Consider the following 20,959-nt stretch of genomic DNA (forward strand, 5'->3'; position numbering starts at 1 on the left):
TATTACATGGGATGATTTTGACGGCAAGTAACAGAAAATAGGACTCACAGTGGTCTAAATAAATAGGGGTTTATTCTTTCTCACATAGCTAGAAGCAAGATGGTAGGCGATTGCTGGCCTCATTTCCATTGCTCACAATGCTGTCAAGCATATAGGTGCTTTCTGGCTGCCCATTCCATCTTCCTTCATCTGCTGGCCATTCCATCTTCCTTCATCTGCTGGCCATTCCATCTTCATCTGCTGGCCCTTTTCTCCTCTGCTTGAGGCTCCCTAGTTTTTAATATGGCCACCACAGCACCAGGCATCATTTCCACATGGCAGGAAGAGGCAAGGGGGGCCTGGGTAACTCAATCGGTTAAGCATGTGACTCTAATTTTGGCTCAGGTCATGATTTCGGGGTCTTGAGATAGAGCCCCGCATCAGGCTCCTTGCTCAGTATGGAGTCCGCTTGTCCTTCTCCCTCTGCTACTCCCCCGCTTGTCCTCTCTCTCTCAAATAAATAAAATCTTTAAAAAAAGAAGAGGCAAGAGGAGGTTCCAGCCACATCTGTTCCCTTTATCAGGAAATATGGTCACTCCTAGTTGCAAAAAAGTGTGCAAGAATGATCCTCTGGCAAAGGGAAACACTGCGATTTTTGTCCTAGAATGATTTGATGAGCACATGAAGACTGGAGTTCTGCCAGCAGAAATAAGGCATATTGGCCATTCGAGGTCAACCTCGAGTATTCCACAGAGGAGAAGGAAAATGAAGTTGGTGGCAAAATCTTGGAGACCCTTTAAGCAAGTTTAAGAGTTTAGGCTTTATCAACAAAGACCCAGTATTCGATAGGAACCTCCAATAAATGGGTTAGGTGCTTGACTGTCATAAACCCTGGAAGATTGCTAGGATGTTATGTTTTATTGTGATTGAGAATTTTCTTGGTATCCCAGTTTTATCTCCTAGAAAACATATTTGTCAAATAGGCCTTACAGAAGGAGATTTTTGCAACCTATTTAGCAAAATAAGCAGGAAAATGTAAGAGAAGATGGACCTATTATTTATGCACTAGAAGCCAGATTTATCCTGGAGCAGTCTATATGGTTTCAAAATTCCATAAAAATTTGAGGGAGGGAGATACAAGTGTCCCCTACAAACTGACAGTGACGAGTGACTGGCAGGCTCCTTCAGTGTGTAGACAGCCTACCCTTAAGATGTCAACACATGCACACTCAGTACCTTGTGTCTAAATAGGATATGACAATAACAATGGTATGCTTCTGGAATGCTAGTTGCATACACAGAATTTGCCAGCCTATGTATTTTCCTTACCATTAAATACCAATAATCTTTGACCTCATATGGCAGATATGAGGAGGTCTAAGAGACCATGATTACGCTATTTTGGAAAAATACGTTGAAGTGTTACAAAGAAAATCTGAGAGTTGAGCCAGGTATTTTCCTACTTAGTGAATATGTGTATGTATGGTATGGGAATGACAGACTTAGTGGTGAGGCGGCTTCTAACTTTTTCAGTATCACTTGGTGCTAATTTTTAGTGATTATGTAAATTAGCTAAAGCTTTGACCTTTTGGAGAGTTGGTTCCTTTTTTGTTGTTCATTTTAACAAGTTTGTAGTAAGTTCTAGGTCTTTGTAGGAAATGTGACCACAGTTGGCATTGATGTTTAAAAGCTAAAATCCGTAGTGGTTTCCTTATTTATGAATGAAAGGATACAGGGATATACAAGGAGAATATTCAGAGACTTGTGCAGGGAAAAGGTGGGGAGAGATCATTATGTCTTAACTCGTTTCTATTATACTGTGCTCCTCTCCTGTGGGAAAATATGAAAATGTGGTGTTTCATTAAGACAGGTTAACCAGGAAGTGGAGTCCCTATGGCCATTTCATATCTAGAAGCAAAATTATGTAACTGTTGCTAAGACAGATTTAATCAACAGGAACCAAGGCTTGAGGCAATGACAGATAAACAGAGATATAAGTACTGGTGACAATGTAATTAAAAACAGCTGGTGATTTCTAACTGACCTAAAAAGGCCATCCTGAAGCACTTTACCAGGATTCCTGTACTGTCAGTCTAACATAGGTTATGCTATGTGCACTGGAAATTAGGAACTTCAGTAATGGGGGCAAGCTAATGCAGCGTAGGCCCAGAAGGTACATCTTTGGAGCAATGATAGAAGGGTCTGGCTATAAAGACTGCAGCTCCAGATAAGTTCCATAGGTCACCTCAAAACCCTTGCCTATCTAAGCTGTGTGTATGACTTTATTTCTTATATTAAGATCTTTAGTATTCTACATACATACATACATAATCACCTTCTGTTTCTATAATGAAGTACTTTACAATTTGTTCCTTTCGGTTTTCTGTAGATTATTTAAAATCTTAAACCTAGATGTGTTTCTATGAATAATGGACTAGCGAGGACTGTAGTTGGCTGGTTAGAGATGCACACAGAGGGTAAAATCACAGGTGTCCCTTTAGTGCTGCGGAGTAGGATCCAAGTGGACGGTTATTCCTCCCTGCCTGCCCTTCCCTCCTAGATAGCTTGCATTTCCTCTTTGGGTTGATATTTTGAAGAACTGCTTAAACCCTAGAATTAACCAATATTTAGCAGGACTAAAGTGATGGGTGTTTTGTGATGGGATTGACATTTGGAGGCTTCGTCAGTGACCCAGGGGCAGAGTTCTGTAGCTTCTGGAGCAAATAGTACTCTGTCCTATTTGACGGGGAGTCAGGCTTGGCAGCCGGTCCCAAAAGGAAAACAAACACCAGATCTGGATTCACTCTTGATTATAATCTGCCAGTTAGTGTTGTGTTGGTAGAGGTAGCTGAAAAAGTGTGTGTGTGTGTGTGTGTGTGTGTGTGTGTGTGTGTGTGTAGACGTAGGGATAGTTTTGGCTATTACAGGTGGCTTCTTGTTTTGCTGGGCTTGCTGAATCTCCTTATAGAAAAGATCCATATCCTGTTTGTCAGGTTTCTTTAAAATCCTTTTTTCTCAGTGCTGTCCAAAACACATTAGCTCTTATTGTCCTGTGTGTCAACACGCCTTCCTTCTTGAGCATAGCAAATAAGGCAGCCTCCCTTCAAAAGTAATCCAACCCCTTAAGGGCAAATTTTTTGTCATCATTTATGTGGATGATTACAGGTATTCCTGCTGTAATTTACAAAATTATAGGAAGTTTAATTTTCTTAGTTGTGGGTTTTCATCACAGAAAGTTGTCTGACTAGTTGCAATGCTGCACTCTCAAATCCATTGTAATATATTAATTTTTGACTTGGAATTGCAGCTCTACTGTTCTCCACAATCATGATGGGTGGGAGTGGACAGGAGCTGAGGTGGAGGGGCTAAAAAAAAAAAAAGGCACTGAGGGTCTTTCAGGAAATTCTGATTTTTACAGAGTCTAGCAGAAGTGTTTCCGTTTTGATTGATTTTTTTTTTTTAAAGATTTTATTTATTTGACAGAGATAGAGACAGCCAGCGAGAGAGGGAACACAAGCAGGGGGGAGNTGCATTGTGAGAATAAAGGATTGGCTATTTCTCCCTATTTCCTCCCAGTGTGTTAGTTTATAAACAAAGTTTCAGTCAAATGCAATTAAAATATAAGTAGGGGCGCCTGGGTGGCTCAGTCGTTAAGCGTCTGCCTTTGGCTCAGGGCGTGATCCTGAAGTCCTGAGATCGAGCCCCACATCGGCTCCCTGCTCAGGGGGAAGCCTGCTTCTCCCTCTCCCACTCCCCCTGCTTGTGTTCCCTCCCTTGCTGGCCGTCTCTCTCTCTGTCTAAAAAAAATAAATAAATAAGTAAAGGAATAAGTGGTAAATTTTAATCCTACTTTATTCCAGAAATCAGATTTCTCTTAATCATGTAGACATTATATTTTCCTTCTCTGAAATAATTCATACATTTTGTTACCAGAATGTCTTCTATATAAAAGAGGTTAAAATAGGGGAGCCTGGGGGGTTCAGAGGGTTAAGCATCTGCCTTAAGGTTAAGGTCATGATCCCAGGGTCCTGGCATCACCCATATCGGGCCCCCTGCCTGCTCGGTGGGGAGTGTTTCTCCCTCTTCTTCTGCTCCCCCTGCTGTACTCTCTTGCTCGCCAAATAAGTAAAATCTTAAAAAAACAATGGTTAAAATAAATCAGTGGATAGTTTTAAGGAAGTCAAAGTACAATTGAATGTACTATTCAAGACAGTCTAAGTGCAAACTCTGTGTGGGTGTGTGTTTAAATTTCCCGTTGGTTATTTTACATAACAGGAATCAGTCATCAGCAATACATTTTTAAGTGGGCATGGCCAACCTACATAAGAAGATAGAGGGTAAAGTTGACAAGAATGTTTTTTTAATTAAAAAAACCCCAAAGCCTCTCTTTGGCACAGGGATGAATGAGCTGTATTTCCAAAGTAACCCAAGGAAAAAGAAGGGAGGTTTTTATTGTTATTACTATTCTCATGAAGAAACCATCAGAAATACTTAAAACAGGACCAGACATTTAATAAATAAAATATTTATATTCTCTCTGCCTAAAACCTTTCCTGTAGGAGGTGAGGGAATGTGTAACATGATCAGGGCCAGTATGACCTCAAGCAACCTTTGTTCTAAGAGCTTTTGCCTATCTAGTTTGCTATATGTTCTAGTAATATTTCATATCTTCTAGCACATCGATGTAAAATTTTCTGTATGATAGCTTTGTGGCTTGAAAGTATTAATGTGTTTTTTTTTTAAACCAATGGTATGTTCTTTAAATATTAAACTGATGTGTAAGATAATACATATCTATTTAATATAATTTGTCAGGTTAATGATTTTAAGTGAGTTATATTAAATTTAAAAATAGTAATACATGCCCATTGTAGCTAACTTGGAAGAGACAGAAAGGCTTGGAGAAGCAATGGCTGTGCCAATTTATTTATCTCTTATGTCTCCAAGTTAAGCTAAAAGGGTATCAAGCATCCATATGCTGATTTAGTATCTCAGTTGAGGTTCTCCCTTTCCCAGGAGGAGTCCATTAGATTCCCACACCCAAGCAGGAAGAGCCCTGGTCTTAAATCCATCTGTGGTTTTTTTGCCGCCATTTTTCCTGCTTTCCCCCCTGCGGCTCTGTAAACTGACCATTTCTCTTCAGAGGACCACCCTTTGTTGACACTTCCGGAGAGTGTTAGTCTTGCTGCCCTTGTTCACGGCATGGGTCCATGAGGTTGTTGAGTGTTACTTTCAGTCCAGGTTTCTTCTCCTTGGAGTCCAAAGTTTACAGTTCCCAGTAACTTGCCTCCCTATTATCAATCTTCTTTGAAAGGACTCTAGCTCCCACAAGTCCTGGCATTAGATTGGTATGCTGTCTCCCCAGTATGGCGTATAACCACATCCATTTTTTCAACCATGGGAAGTCCACTCAGCCATCAGAGGTCTTGCCTGATGAGGCTTCAAGGTACACATGAGTTCCTAAGGTAACTCATCCCCCGTGAGTGACTCTCTGGTATTTGTTTCACAAGAGAAGAGGAAAAAACCATAGACAGAAGCATTAGTGTGGCATCATCATTATTATTATTTTTTAAGATTTATTTATCTGAGAGAGAAAGAACGAACATGAGTAGTGGGAGAAGCAGAGGGAGAGGGAGAGAGGATCTTCCTCAAGCAGAGCCCCTCCTGAGATGGAGCCTGAGGCAGGGCTTGATCCCAGGACCCTGAGATCATGACCCGAGCCAAAACCAAGAGTCGGATGTTTAATGGACTGAGCCACCCAGGCACCTTTCCAAATGAGAAAAATAGCCAAATCATCCAATGTCATCCCGAAGGAATGTAGTATATTGTGAACAACTTACATAGTGAACAGAACAGAAGGCTAGGGTCAGAGACTTGTGTTCAGATCCTGGTTCTCCTCATTTTGGCTGTATGATTTTGCTCAAGTAATTTAAACTTTCAAATTATTCAAAACTTTCTGTGCCTCAATTTCTTCATCTGTAAAATGGGGATAATCCCATCTCCTTCACAGGGTGGCATGAGGGTGAAATAAGATAACATTTATTTAAGAACCTGAATAACAATAGGCAAAAAATATAAGGTAGCTGTTGTACTATTTTCTATGAAAGCAAAGTAATTCTTCAGCTTCTCATTTTAGTAGCGTTTAAATTTATACCATTAATGTAGCAGTTAAATAAGGCACATTCCTTTCAGTTTTTAAAAGTCCTTCCTGTTAAAAGAAAAAATGCCCAAAGGGAAAATAACTAGATACAAGTTTCTGCTGTGATACCATCTCTCTCCAAATATCATTGCACAATTGTTGGTTTGCAACACTGCATTGGCTTAAAAAAAAGAAATGCAATATTTGTTAAAGCAAATATTCCAAGTAAACAAATTGCTTTTATAACTCCAAAGTCAATGTGGCTAATACCACAATGGAAAATCTTACGAAATAAATAACACTTTTAAAAAATAATTTTGCTTTTTAAAAATTTAAGTTTACATACACAGTATTCCTTTCAAGCTAGATTTCCAAGTTCAAAAGAGAATTAATACAATTTTTTGAAAAATCTCCTTGGGAAAAGGGTATTCATGGTTCTTAGAACAGAGATGGCCCTTGGTTTGGTGTCTGTGGCCATAGTGTCTGTGGTGTCTGATGGCCATGACATGTTAAGGGCTTGTCTTTTTTTGTTTTTTTTTTTAAAGATTTTATTTATTTATTTGACAGAGATAGAGACAGCCAGTGAGAGAGGGAACACAGGCAGGGGAAGTGGGAGAGGAAGAAGCAGGCTCACAGCAGAGGAGCCTGATGTGGGGCTCGATCCCATAACGCCGGGATCACGCCCTGAGCTGAAGGCAGACGCTTAACCACTGTGCCACCCAGGCGCCCCTTCTTTTATCTTTTTTTTAAAGGACAAGTGAATTTGGCATTTGACATACTGAACAGTATATTTAAAGAAATTCTTTTTTGAGTATAGTTGACACACCATGTTACATTAGTTTCAGGTGTGCAACATAGTGATTCAACTTCTCTGTGTTACACTTTGTTCACATGTAGCTAACATCCGAACAGTATCTTTTTATTAATATATTAGTATGTGTTTCAAGAATTAATATATTTTTAAAAATTATTATACGGGGCACCTGGGTGGCGTAGTCGTTAAGCGTCTGCCTTCTGCTCAGGGCGTGATTCCAGCATTCTGGGATCGAGCCCCACATCAGGCTCTTCCGCTATGAGCCTGCTTCTTCCTCTCCCACTCCCCCTGCTTGTGTTCCCTCTCTCACTGGCTGTCTCTATCTCTGTCAAATAAATAAATAAAATCTTTTTTTTTTTTTAAAAAAGGAAAAATTATTATAAATACATATATGTTCCTGGTAGAAAACCTGGAAAGTGTAGATAAATAAAAAGACAAAACCACCCATAATCCCATCAGTCAGAGATAATTACTAGATATATCTGAGTCCTTTAAAAAATTCGTTTATATGATTTTACTCAGTTTTGGCTACTCTAAAAAGTACCAATGACCAGGCGCCTGTAAAAGCAGAAGTTTATTTCTCATAGTTCTGAAGGCTGGAATTCCAAGATCAAGGTGCCAGTGTGGTTGGGTTCTGGTGAGGGCTCTCTTCCGGGTTGCAGACTGCTAACTTCTCAATGTATCTTCACATGGGGGAAAGAGCGCACACTAGCTCTCTGGCCACTTCTAAAAGGCATTAATTCCATTCACGAAAACTCAGCCTTCATGACCTGATTACCTCTGAAATACCATCACACTGAGAATTAGATTTCAACAGATGAGTTTTGGGGCACATAAATACTTAGTCCATGACCACTCTTGTATGTACACTATTTAAAGCAAAAACACAATCACACATTTGTAATTTACATTTATCAACCTAGCAATGTGTTTTGAATGTTTGTCCATATCACTTCTTCTTTATATTTTTAATATTCAAAGACTTCCACGCATGAATAAACCACAATTTATTTAATCAATCTTCTATCATTAACCTTTTAACTTTTTACTAATTTTCATCAATTACAAATAGTACTTCCACAGACATTTTTGTGGGTAACTCTTTGCACACATCTGTGGTTTTTGTTCAGAAGGAAATTATGGGTCAAATGTGATATGCAAAAATTTAGAAGTGTTGGATATACATCACAAATTGCCTTTCAAAAGCAAGTTACAGAAGGACATTCCTTCTTCTAGTCCTTCAGTGTTTATTTCCCCAAAGCCTCAACTGTTGATTATTTCTCTTAAAATGTATTAAATCAGGAAGACTAAAATGCATATGATTTTACATTTGTCCTTATTCAATTGTGTGATTGTGTTTTCTTGTGTCTGTCTGTTACTGATCTGTACAGGTGCGCCACATGAGTATGTAAATGTCAGGGTGCTGAAGTTGAGATCTGACTGTGAAAAAGGAGCATGTTTATTTGCTTTCCTGCTTTTTCTCATTTCCTGCTTTGCTCTTCTCAGCCCCTTTTTGTGCTGGCTCTCACACAGTTTCTCAAGTGAAGTGGTCCTATTTTAACTTACAAGGAACTGAAAATTGATTTGGCTTGGAAGTTCAAATGGTAGATCAAATTTATGATTTACGCCTTTTAGAAAAGGGCTTGCTTAAATTCAAAACTCCATAAACATACATCACCTCACATTATTCCTGTACCTTTCACCTACAGGTCAGGTGGGATTAAAAAAGAGTAAATGATTCATCACTTAAAGTCTTAGAATGTTGAATGAAAAGGGCCTTTAAAGTTCTAGTTCCACAATTTGGTTGGCTCACAGAGGAAGAAGGTAAAACTTGGTGAGGCAACTTGGTGTCATGGAGAACCTCCAGACTTTAGAGTTAGAACCCATGTTCAGGGGCGCCTGGGTGGCTCAGTCGTTAAGTGTCTGCCTTCAGCTCAGGGCGTGATCCCGGAGTCCTGGGATCGAGCCCTGCATTGGGCTCCTCCGCTGGGAGCCTGCTTCTTCCTCTCCCACTCCCCCTGCTTGTGTTCCCTCTCTCACTGGCTGTCTCTCTGTCAAATAAATAAATAAAATCTTAAAAAAAACAACAACCAAACAACCCATGTTCAAATCCTAGTTCTGTCACTTACCAAAAGCAAATAGGAAAATGTACTCAACCTCTTGGAACATAGGTTTTGCCATCTCTCAAACATGGTTAATGTTAACTGGCTTATTTGACTATTGTGAGGTCAGTTCCTTTCCTGTCCTCTGATGACTTAACCTGGAGTCACTTAAGTAATTAACTGGACAGGACAGACTAGACTCCTTATCTCTTGATTATTCCTCCTATGTTCAGCTCACTGCTCCCTCTCTTAATTAAGGATCTTGAAGCATAGCATATCAAGGTATAGGATTTTAATTGAAAATATACTAGAATGAAACAAAGGTGTGGTGAATACACTTGTTTGGTTGACCCAATCTTCTTTCAGTGCTGACCAGGGAAAGACCACCAGGAACACACTTATGATTGGACAAGCTGAATTTTTCCTGGGTGCAAGGAAGGGAGACCTTTGGGAAATGTGGGGCATTTCGGTAGAAGTTTTTGAAAGGATTATCATAGGATCACGACTAACATGAAATGATTTGGGGGGATGGTTTAAGGAAATGGCTTTGCCCTCATTTGGAAATTATCCATAGTTGGGGATAATTCTATGATTGGACATTTTTTATTTTTATTTTTTTATTTTATTTTTTTTAAAGATTTTATTTATTTATTTGACAGAGAGACAGCCAGCGAGAGAGGGAACACAAGCAGGGGGAGAGGGAAAGGAAGAAGCAGGCTCACAGCGGAGGAGCCTGACGTGGGGCTCGAACCCATAACGCCGGGATCACGCCCTGAGCTGAAGGCAGACGCTTAACCGCTGTGCCACCCAGGCGCCCCGATTGGACATTTTTTTAAAAAAGATTTATTTGAGAGAAGGAGACAGCGTGGGGAGGGGCAGAGGGAGAGGAAGAAAGAAGCAGACTCCACGCTGAGTGCAGGCCCTGAGATCGTGAGCTGAGCCGAAATCAGGAGTCGGCCACTTATCCGACTGAGCCTCTCCGTGCCCCTAAGATTGGGCATTTTAAAAAATCTTGTGTGTAAGGTGGGAAAAATAAAGGGAGGCTAAAGCCGTAATTGGGAAGGGTAGGAGGTTCCCATATTAGCCAGTATATGGGGATGTTTGGTATGTCTGTGGTTTGCACAATGACCTTGTTTCTGTGCTTAAAGAAGTTATGGAATAGTCTTGTCTTTCTTCACCGCGGTCGCTGACGGTGATTTGGAAGCTTGTTTCTGATCAACAGTAGAATACCAAGGCCTACTGTGACTCCCGCACTGGCTCTTAGCGTTAAGGCCTAACTGTAAGTGTTGGCCAATTTCTGAATGTCAGAAGCTGCTTTTCTTTTTATCTGTGTATCCTCTCTCTTGCCACTTTTAGGCCAGCAGTGACTCTGGGACAAAATTCTGTCCAACGAGATACAAACATGTTCTGGGAGCTTTCGTTAAAACAGGATGTTATCTATTGAAACAGATGCTGGCAGCATCCCTTCTTGCTGTCCCATTCTCCTGCTTGGTGGAAAGAGGATATATTTATAAAAGCTGCAGCAGTCTTTTTTTGTAATAATAAGGGAAGGTCAAGGAAATCTCAGTCTTTGGCATGACTGATCTGTTGAACCAATCTAACATTAGTAATTGGATTTCTCACTGTGGGGGAAAAATACTCCTTAATTTAAGAAAAAAAAAAGTCACTCTAGTTAGACTGTTTGTAACGTGTATTTGAAAGCATTCCTAAAACATTAGGTATCCATGTTCATGTTTACTAAACTAGATACTTTTCTGGCAGCCAAATTTTTATGATGGCTCAGAGCATATTCCATTTGGAAATATAACTTCGAAATACTCCATTTTTTTTTTTTTTTAAATAGGGCTTATGTTAGGTGGAAAATTTTTTTTTTCTGCTTCATAAAATTTGTCATTACTTCATTCAGACACAATTGTTTCCTTGGTTTCAGAAACCTACATAAAAATGAAGGCTTTATACACCTTCCAGATTAAGTTCAACAGAAAGAAGTGTGGGCACATTTTTGTAGACTTGATTATTGAAAGGTGAATACAGCTGGAAACCTAATTGCTGGATCATTGGGAGTTCACCATTGTAATTTCCCTACAGCCATTGTGCTTTGTTAAGCTTACCAATGTATTGGTTGGTTTTAATGATCACTGACTAAGGGGTAGAAAGACTTCTTGTCCTCCAAGGGGGATAATTCCCTGGTTACTCTGTACCACTGTGGTTAGCGGGTTAGAGCCCATAGTACAGAATCAATGCCGGCTGGAAAACTGATAATGTGTTGAGAGGTGAGGATGAGGACAGTAGCTAATTACTGTTAATATTTAGTGTGCAAGAGAACTAAAACCAAAGGAGCCAGTAGGAATTCAATGTCTGCTAGATTCTGAATGAGAGGTCTTAATAAAAGATAAGGGAAAAGAACAGGGAAACTTGATGTATTGACATTTAGGACTCCTATTGAAAATTATGTGTCTATGGTTAGAATAAATCTGACCCAATCCACCAACTGATAATTATTGCACAGGTGTTTCTTATCTCTCTCTTTTTACACATAGTAGGTGCAAAATAGTTCAAGAAATGGTTGAAAGTCTATTAGAATTTGGCTTTGCAGAATGGCTCTGCCATAGTGACAGTAATTTATCAAAATATTCTCTATAAATGGTAAATCATTTAGCAGGTCACAATTCATATATTACAGATATATTACTGAGTAAAATATATTAATGTTCGTTGTGGTGAACATAAAATATCCAGATGCAAGAAAATTGAATAATTGATGTGGATGATCCTTGTCCACTTAATTAAATAGAATGTGAATCTTGCGTGGAGTGCTTGACTGCACCAGGAAAATGTGTCAGTGCATGAAGCAGGCCAGTGTCTTTTTCAAGAAAAAATAACCCTAAACTATAACAAAATATTTTCACAATATGAGTTTAATATTCTAAACTCAAAATGTTTTTAGAAGTCTAAGTTTTTTCTTCCCGTTCTTATATAGGCTGATGCAATAAATCCATCCAAATGAAACGATTCATACAAACAGCCCGTTGATGGATTATCTGCTGCAGGTATGTGTTGAAATTATAGGTACTATGCACCTTCACGAATATCTAGTAAATTGGAGAAAGTCACTGCAAGAGAAACATGCAGAATGTAAGTTTTGTGGTAGTCCTATTCAGTAGGACTGTCATTATGTAGGCTTCTCAGAGTTCCTTCCTGTTTTGTATTTCTTCAGGGAAGATGCTCTTTGAAAAGGATCGGAGATCCATCCTGGGAAAGATACTGCAAAAGAGCTCTAGAAGCTTGTCTGGTTTTTCTATTTTGGTGTTTTTGTAGTACTATCAATCTTCCCACAGAATTAAGTTCTGGTGAAGTATGTTGTCATGATGAACTTATTTTCAGAGAACGAATGAATGAAAGAACAAACTCTCAGCCTTTTTTGAAAGTAAAGTTGCTAGGAATTTCTCTCTGAATCTGTTAAAAGCAGGGAAAGGGGCAGATGCAAGTCAGTGAACCGAGAGCCAAATCGGATGTATCAAATCTTGCAGTAAAAGATAAAGGAGGGAGTCTAGAGGCCATGCTGCCTATCACGAGGGGCCTGAAGGTACTTCACAGCACTAGAATGTAAGACGGGAAGGAAGGCGATTGTGACAGGGATAAACTAGTCACCAAAACTATTTTGCTTATCCTCTTTGGCAGAAAGGTTGGCTATAAGTTTTGCACCTTCTTTGCACTTAGTTGTGACCAGGAAGACTAAGTTCTGGCCAAGAGGGGTTATGCATGCCTTCTCCAGGCCTGGCCCATACAACACCTCTCACTCAATCCTCCACGCTCTTTTTCTCCTCACCTGGCTGGATGTAGGGGGAATCCAGCAGCTGGATTCCTTTGTGGAACAGAGACCCCTGCTTTGCATGAGAAAGAAACCTTTAGTGTGTTAGTCTCTGAAATTTGAGAAGTGTTTGCTACAGCAGACAGCCTATCCTGACTGCTGCTGAAATTTGTACCCAGCAGGGAGTTGCTGCTGTAAGGACAACTGTGGCTCTGGTCTAGTGTTTGCCAGTGGGTGGCGAGGACCCTGATATAAGGAGGTTCCAATATGGTAACCGATGTCATGAATGGGAAAAACCTTAGATGTTGTTGTCTGGAAACCCAGAAGGCATGATGTATGCTTGAGAATCTTACAGCCTTAGGACAGTGATTCTTAACCCTGTCTACATATTAGAATCACTTGGAGATTTGTAAAAACTATCCATGTTCCATCCCCACTCCCAGAGATTCTGACTTAATGTGTGTGTTTATGGGTTGGAGAAGGGGAAGGTCATTAGTATTATTTTAGCAGTTTTCCAGGTAGTTCTGATATGCTACCAAGCTTGAGAACCCAAGCTCAAGGCAGAGATTGGTTTTCTGTAAAGGTCCAAATAGTAAATACTTTGGGCTTGGAGAGCGATATCATCTTTGTTGCAAGTATTCAACTCTGCTATTATAGCATGGAAGCACCCGTGACAATACATAAGCCACTGGAGATGGCTATGTTCCAATAAAACTTTGTTTCCAAAACAGGCGAAACAGCTGGATTTTACCTTTTGCCGTTTGCTGATCCTTTCTCTAGGACACTAATTCTCAAAATCTTTCTTCCTGGGGCTCATTTCTCTTTTTCAAAACTGAGGATCACAGAAAGCTTTTGTCTATGAGTTATATTTAGCACAAATTACCATATTAAATATCGAAACTGAGAGGTTAAAGATTGTAATGAACTGAAAACAATCATAAGTCCATTATGTTAACATAAGCAAGATACTATCATTGTATTTTCAAAGTAATTTCCTAAAGGATGGCACATTTTTTTGCAAAACTCTGTACTGTCCACTTGAATAGGCGTAGGGATGCTCATTTGGCTTCTTCATTTGTCCTGTTAGGATTTGTTGTTGAAGTTCAGGGGGAAAACCTGGCCGGACACATATGTAGGTATTTCTTGTGAGAAGGCCAGTCTCCTGACGGAGGATTTTCGTAGTCTTTTCAGATAATTGTGGATAGTTCGTGATACTCTACAACAATTCAGTAAGTGATGATTCAAGTTGATTGCAATGTGGAATCTGAAACCATATCGAGGAACTTTTCGCATACTATTACATTAAAATCTGTTGGTTTACTTGCACTTCAAAGGGATCTTTCACCTATGCATGACTTTGTAGTATCTTACATCGGTTACATAGAAAATATTGTTTCATTGATTTATACCATTGGCATGCTTCATTGTATAATATTTCTAAAAATCACATTTGTTAATATCAGTACTGATCTCTTCGGAAAAGTCTCGAAAGATCCAGACGCTGGCAGGCGCATGGTGTCGGATACGATTTTTCCAAAATTCTAATTTTTACTTGAAAGCTTGAGCTTTATCATTGGCAACAAATACCGTCAGGTTGTTCCCCTTCAAGTGACAGGCTCACTTCATTTATTTTCAAGAAAACGACTGCCAAATACCCAAGTCTGAATAACCATATTTTGTTTATCACTTGTTCTCTCAAGTAAAAATGGTGTTCCATGAAAAAGAGATGAGTTCAGTTTGCAACTCAAACAATCACATATTGCTTTTCCTCAAGACACCCATTGTATTTTGGTACGCAGCAGAAGTGCTTTACGTGTTCTTTCCTTTTGATCCCACAGAACAGTGAAACGACGCGTCCTCAATGGTTGAGATTTAATAAAGTGAATAATTTTTCCTGTTTCAGCAAGGGCATTCTTAAGCAGAAGTGNTTTTTTTTTTTTTTTTTTTTTTTTTTTTTTTTTTTTTTAAGCCGTAAGTGTATGGTGACAAATAAGACACAAAGCCCAATGATACAGTGACGCAGTTTGGTGAGAGGGATTTGATTTGCACAAAGGCACCAGGAGTTTCACCTACGGCTGCTGATTGTGGCATGGGTGAAAGGGTTGTCAACGCCGTGAACGAGGCCAATAACCTCTTAGTGTTTTTACAAAGTAGTTTTCACCTGTGGATCCACTAAAAGCATCTTGGGGATTCCTAGGTGTGTGCAGACCATACTTTGAGAACCATTGCTTTAGGGAATATTTTAAAAAGAATCAGTGTGTTGGCTTCCTTTGGTAAGATGTTTCAAAAAAGAGATGTGCTCAGACAGAGTTGGCCAGTTTTCAAGCTGACCAGAAAACAATGGAGAACCCAGAGACTTGGCGTCAAAAGTGGCTGGGAAGCCAACCGGCTCCAGATACCCAATGGAGCCATGAAAGTTGGGTAAAACTTTTTAGTTGGATAGCATGATTTAGTTTGATGTCAAAGATCAGATTACGAGTAAAGCCCTCTGATATGAAACCATAATAAAAGTAGATGTTAAGGAGAGGGAGGGAAAAGAAAGACCCAAGAATTACAGATGGAAGCGAATACAACAGAAGCCTAGCATGTTTTTGATGAAAATTGTATTGTCAAGAAACCCAAACTATCAGACTAAAAAACTCATTGGCTGAGCTGTAAAATCACGTTTTGGTTCTCAGATTTTTGCTAACACTCCTTTCAGCTGTGACCAAAGCGAGTCAAATAGACAATAAGGACTCCTAAAAGCTGAGTCCAAGGAGGAAAGAGGAAAAGAGAATTATTCCCAAGTAGGAGAATTAAAGTTTAATTAAATAACCCACCTTCTCCCCAGGGTAGGGGCTTTAATAAGACCTGCCAGGCAGGATTTCAGAATTGCAATAGACCAGTAAACACTATGTATCTCTCATTATTCCCCTTTCGGAATGGAAGTTTTAATTGCACTCTGTCCATGACCCACCATCATACATAGACTAGGCTCATAACAATACCACTCTCCCCCTTACCTGCCTGCCAGGTACAAAGGTCTGAGCCGGGACTCCAAGCCATAAGGAGGTGGCGTGGCCACTGCATGGAGGAAGCCTGGTTACCCAAGTGGAGCTGAATCTTCCCCTACACCTTGAACAGGATTGTGACATGAGCAAGGAACAAACTTTATTGTGCTAAGCCAGAGATTTTTGTTGCCACACCTGTTGTAAATGTTCTCAGTTATAGCATTTAGACTACTCTGAATAAAGTAGGGACTATTCCATTGATCTAAACCTGAGGAAATGAACTGAGGCAGTGGCAGAATAAGAACACAGTGAAGAGGTAGACTGAATGAGCTTCTGGAGACTGAGGGCATGTGATCAGAAGCAAGAGCAAGGAGTGTGGGATGGGTTCTAGCGCTCTGTGTCGACGTGGGTGGAAGTTTTGAATGGTACCAATAGAACGATCCAGTGAAGTTGTCCAATAGACAGTAGTAATATGGAGGCTAAGAGCCTGGGGCAGAGGTCTGTAAAGGAGGCACATACAAGGCAGTCATCAGAGTGCAAGTGAGGGTTGAAGCCATGGGAAGGAGAAGTGCATGGAATTTGCTGGGAACACTATTGAGAGGGGGAAGAGTACGGAGGAGGTTATCTAATGAATGGAGTAGAATGCACGAAAGATAATACTCCCAGAAAGGAAGAAAAATGGCAGCAAACAGGTAGGCCGTTTTGAAGAAAAACAGTTCAAAGAATTACTACATTGTAGAGTCAAATATTGCAAAGAGATCTAATAAGAGCTAAAAAAAGATTTTAAACTTAAGAGAGTATTGGTGACCTTCATCAGGATAATTTTAATAGAGCTTTGATGTAAAATTCAGATCATTGTAGGATAAATGCCTTATGATTTTATGGATGAATAAACAGACTGAAGGTGTTAAATCTTGACCAAGGTCCACAGTACATGTTGGAACTTGGTGTTGAACTCTTGCCTATCCAAGACCACAACCCTCGCTCCTCCACTCTTCCAAACAGGTTCTGAAAAGTACACTTAGGTAAGATGCTGATTCAGATATAATTTTATCATGTTGCTAAAGCCGTATAAAATAGAAGGCTTACAGGAGTTGTAAAGGTCAATGTTTTCAGAGAGAAAGGTGTAGGCGAATTTTCTTTATTTTCTGAGATGATTCCCCATCCATTCCTCCCCTTCCCTGCTTTCTTTTTCTTCAGCTGATTGTATTGATTTTATAGGTAACTAGGAGTTGAATTTTATAACATGAATGGAGGTGTCACTGTTATACATTTTAATAGGATTATTTTGGTATTAGAACACAGGTTGTATCAGTCTGCTGAAGTAAACGCTTTTCCTAAAACTGTCCAAATAAGATGACTGATAGAACTTTTTCTCCAAAGTTTTATAAGACTTAATTAGCAAGATCAAAGGCTACAAAAGCTTAATAATAATAAAAAAAAATAGCCACAGTCACATTTACCAGGCGCCTTGTTAGTAATTCAGCATTTAAAGTATAATCCCTAAACAAGTCAAAAACAGAGACAAATTTTTTTTTAGGAGACTTAACTTATGATTGTTTTCTTCAATGAACCTGATGGAAAACCTTCAGTGCTGTTGTAGAGTGCTGTTTCAATATAAGCTCCTTAGCAAAATAAATGAAAGACATGTAGAAACCTGAAGAAGCATTTACTCTTCAGAGCCAAGGTGTCTGCAAAACTCGTGTAGGAAACCTCTCTTTCTTTCATTTCACATAAAGACCATTTTGTGTGAAATAAAGGAAAGTAATTGGCATCACTTGAATTCATTATTCATTAAATTTAACTAATTTTGGTTTGGCATGTACTGATTTCCTAATCTGGAATGCCTGCTAAAATATTTTCATTAAGATGTGTTATTTTGAGTAGTAAAGGACCTTCCCATTTAGGACTCAGAACTTTCAATTTGGAGTATATATAAAGTCAAGGATAAATACAGTCAGCATTATTAAACATAAACCTTGCTACTGCCCTACTTCAGTTGCAATTTTTGATTGTAAAATTCATTCTTGTTTATCCCCTTTGCATTTCTATAGCAACTATTTCTGTGGAATTTATGAGTTTGGTTGAAATGCCCCAGTAGAACAAAAAAGAAGCTTTTGTAAATTTTTTTTTTTGAAGGCTGTGTGTAGTGATGAGGAATTGAAAAAGGACTAGCCTTGTTTGCAAAACAATTTAAAAAATCTCTTTATATGTGTTCAAATGTGTGTGCAAACACATGTTTGAGGCATGTCCCATTTTAAAGACAGTGAGCCCCATCTGATTACCCATATTCACTTAAAATGGGGTGACACATGATGATCTCCTCTTAAAAGTTAATTGATAGGAAACAATTTAGAGAGCAGAGATATTCAGCCTCATCTAAAAACAAAAACAAAACAACAATTCGTGTTATTTTTAAGTTACCCATGTGGATTTTTGTAAAATATAAATAGAAAAATGTAGCTATCACATGCCAATTACATGTTACATAAGAGATAGGGTAATGGATATGCTCCATGTTTTAGGGGATACTATTTTGCAATGCACACTGCCACATGGGAAATTCAAAGAAAACATAAAGTAGCTTATGAAAAGAAACAAAATTAAACTAAGTTTATTTTTGTTTCTAAACCAAGCTTATTTCTTAGCAATTGTAAAACATTTTGTTCAGTTGTTGTCATCAGGACTAAATTTATCTTATTCAGACAATTCAGAAGGTTCACAAAATTTTTGCTTGTGAAATTGAAGTCTGACGATACAGATTTCTAATGACTATTTTTCAGAGTCTGTTGTATGCTGGAAGGATAGCATTGCAACTTTTAAATCTCTTATCAAATGTTAAGACTAACACATTTTATAAAGACAATGAAAATAGAAAAATTACATATGAACTCAATTTTTCATTTCTAACATTTTTAAACATGTTCTGTATGCAGGTGAAACAAGGCTAAAATTTTGGTTTTTAGAATTAGAATACCTGTCTTGTATTAGTCATATATAATAAAGGCAAGTAAAACAAATGCGTTGTAATTTCATACAAATGTATCTGTTAATCCATTGAACAAGTATGACTCTGTGACAAGATATTCTACCGATATCTGTAGATGCATAACAAAGGTCTAGCCACTCGATACTTTCTGAAACCTGAGGACTAATTCTTATTATCACCGTGCAGTAAGATCGTTTGGTACAGGTCCCGAGTAAAAGGGGGAAAAAGGGGGCAAACAAAACAAAAAACGTATGCCAATGAATTACAAAAACTACTATTTAACTGGGTTGGGACCAAAGGTTGTTAGTGCTGTTGGCCACAGCTATCTGAAAAGAGCCCAAAATGTCAGGCTGACCTCTTAATGGTGACTGGGTGAATACCAAGGTTCAGTGGTTTGTTCTTGACGTGCATCCAAACATTTAGATGTCTGTCCAACATTTTTAGTTAGAGCTTTTTCTTCTATTAACATAGTTTAGGAAAGTGTAAAGCAGGAATTGAACATTTACGATACTATTTTTATCATTATATGAAACAAAAGAAGGCAGTCCGTATTTTGAATGTATTCCCTTAAGTTCATGTGGGGCTAAAGCAGCTTGGCATTAGTGATTGATGAGTCATTATTGATAGTAAGAATACAGATGTTGTGAATTCAGAACCCGAGGGACAGACAATAGATAAGATCATTACAGGCTGTGATGTGCTGGGTGAAAGACAGAAATGCGTGATGCGAATGATGGTAAGGGGCTGGAGGAGTTGGGAAGGAAGCCAAAAAGAAACTCTGTGAGGAGGCAGCGCCTAACCTGAGATCTGAAGTATGAGGAGCCCTGGGCAGAACCAGGGAAAGCGTGTTGCTAGGCAGAAGTAGGAGTGCAGAAATAGGCAGTGAAACAAGCTGCTTGGTTAGCAACAGGAAGGAGGGTGGCTCAAGGTCCACTAGAAGGATCTTTCTGACTTGGATGATTTCGTATCTAATGGAGAATGCCCCGCTGTCGAGCACGAGAACCTGGGTTGCCCTCCAGTAACCAACCATCCCCAATCGCAGCCACTGCAAACAGCTAGATTTATTTCTCACTCACTCCGTCCGTCCGTTGCAGCCGGCCAGGTGCTCTGCTCCGTGTGCCCCTCGCTCCTGGACCCTCGCTGACCGAGCAGTCCTTGCCTGGAACACAGCGGTTCTGGGGACAGAGTAAAAAGAAAGCATGCCGCATCCAGTACAGCCTCTTAAAGCTTAGCACACATCACTTCCACCAGCATTTCATTGGCCAAAGCAGCGACTAATCTGGTCAGGAAGGAAGTGTGGTTCTCCAGCGTGCCTGGGAGACGAGAACTGGAAGTATTGAGGAGCGGTAGTAAGAGCCCCCGTGGGGGTCAGTGAATGACCTGGAGTTGCACATACAAGTTATGAGCGTGTGTGTGGGAGGGGGTGCGTGTCTTCAGGAAAAAGGGCTATTGCTTTAATCAGATTCTCAAAGGAATCTGTGACACAATGATTAAAAACCGCTGGACCAGTTGAAAACTGTCATGTAAACAGATAATTGCTATACAAGGCAATTTGCAGCATGAGTGAAAGGCTGAAATGATTAAAACGTCGTGAGTGGGGATGTGCGCACAAGTGTGTGTGGTGATAAGGGCGACATTGAGCACGTTTGCAGATGAAAGGGTGGAAGGCAGAGAACAGAGAGCAGGGGATTAAAGACCCCAAAGCGTTAGGGGAAATGACTGAAGCCCCAGAAGGTGCCTGAGGAGATGGTATCCAATATTCTCTACCAGTGTTAACTTTGGGGATCAGCTAATTCCCTGATGGAATTAAGGAGGAAAGGAGGGAAACGGTGGATGCCTCCAGGGGTCAGGCTGCAGGTGGAGGGGAAAGAGAGGACCTCTGTTTTGTCGGATCGATGGACAGGGGCAGCTACTTAGACTGGGGATCGTAGAGCATGTTGGCAATTCGGAACAGCTGTAGGGGAAATCTGAAACGGAGCTGAGTGGGGACAAATGAAAGGACTGCCAGTAGCACGGAGGGCTCAGCTAATGTTGGAGAACATAGATTTGGGGCTGTGCCAGCACACAGACTTATGGGATTTTTCCTTATCCGTGCTCTGCTGCCTGGAAGCAGGAGCTGAGCAAGTTAGCAGTTG

At 39.7% G+C, this 20,959-nt stretch overlaps 1 long non-coding RNA gene across 2 annotated transcripts; it reads right to left on the reverse strand.

Annotated features, from left to right (window-relative positions):
- Positions 1-3,828: 3,828 nt before the first annotated feature.
- On the reverse strand, positions 3,829-20,224 carry LOC117804392. Of its 2 annotated transcripts, XR_004628763.1 has the most exons (4): positions 19,901-20,224; positions 15,848-15,959; positions 5,820-5,981; positions 3,829-5,470 (listed from the first exon to the last, which is right to left on the reverse strand). It is a non-coding gene; the product is annotated as an uncharacterized LOC117804392 (long non-coding RNA). The 2 variants fall into 2 exon arrangements; XR_004628764.1 differs by lacking the exon at positions 15,848-15,959.
- Positions 20,225-20,959: the final 735 nt, after the last annotated feature.

The sequence above is a fragment of the Ailuropoda melanoleuca genome, chromosome 11 (genome assembly GCF_002007445.2).
Source record: "Ailuropoda melanoleuca isolate Jingjing chromosome 11, ASM200744v2, whole genome shotgun sequence".
NCBI classification, from domain to species: Eukaryota; Metazoa; Chordata; class Mammalia; order Carnivora; family Ursidae; genus Ailuropoda; species Ailuropoda melanoleuca.